Here is a 211-nt window from a genome sequence, read left to right on the forward strand (position 1 = left end):
ATATATATATATATATATATATATAAATATGTATGTATACGTATATGTGTTTGTATGCACACACGCACACACATAATTATATAACTAGATGCATGTATGGCTCCATGCGTATACATACATATATATACATATATATATACATACATGTATACATACATGTATACATACATGTATATATATATATATATATATATATATATATATATATATA

The sequence above is a fragment of the Octopus bimaculoides genome, chromosome 13 (assembly GCF_001194135.2).
Source record: "Octopus bimaculoides isolate UCB-OBI-ISO-001 chromosome 13, ASM119413v2, whole genome shotgun sequence".
Taxonomy (NCBI): Eukaryota; Metazoa; Mollusca; class Cephalopoda; order Octopoda; family Octopodidae; genus Octopus; species Octopus bimaculoides.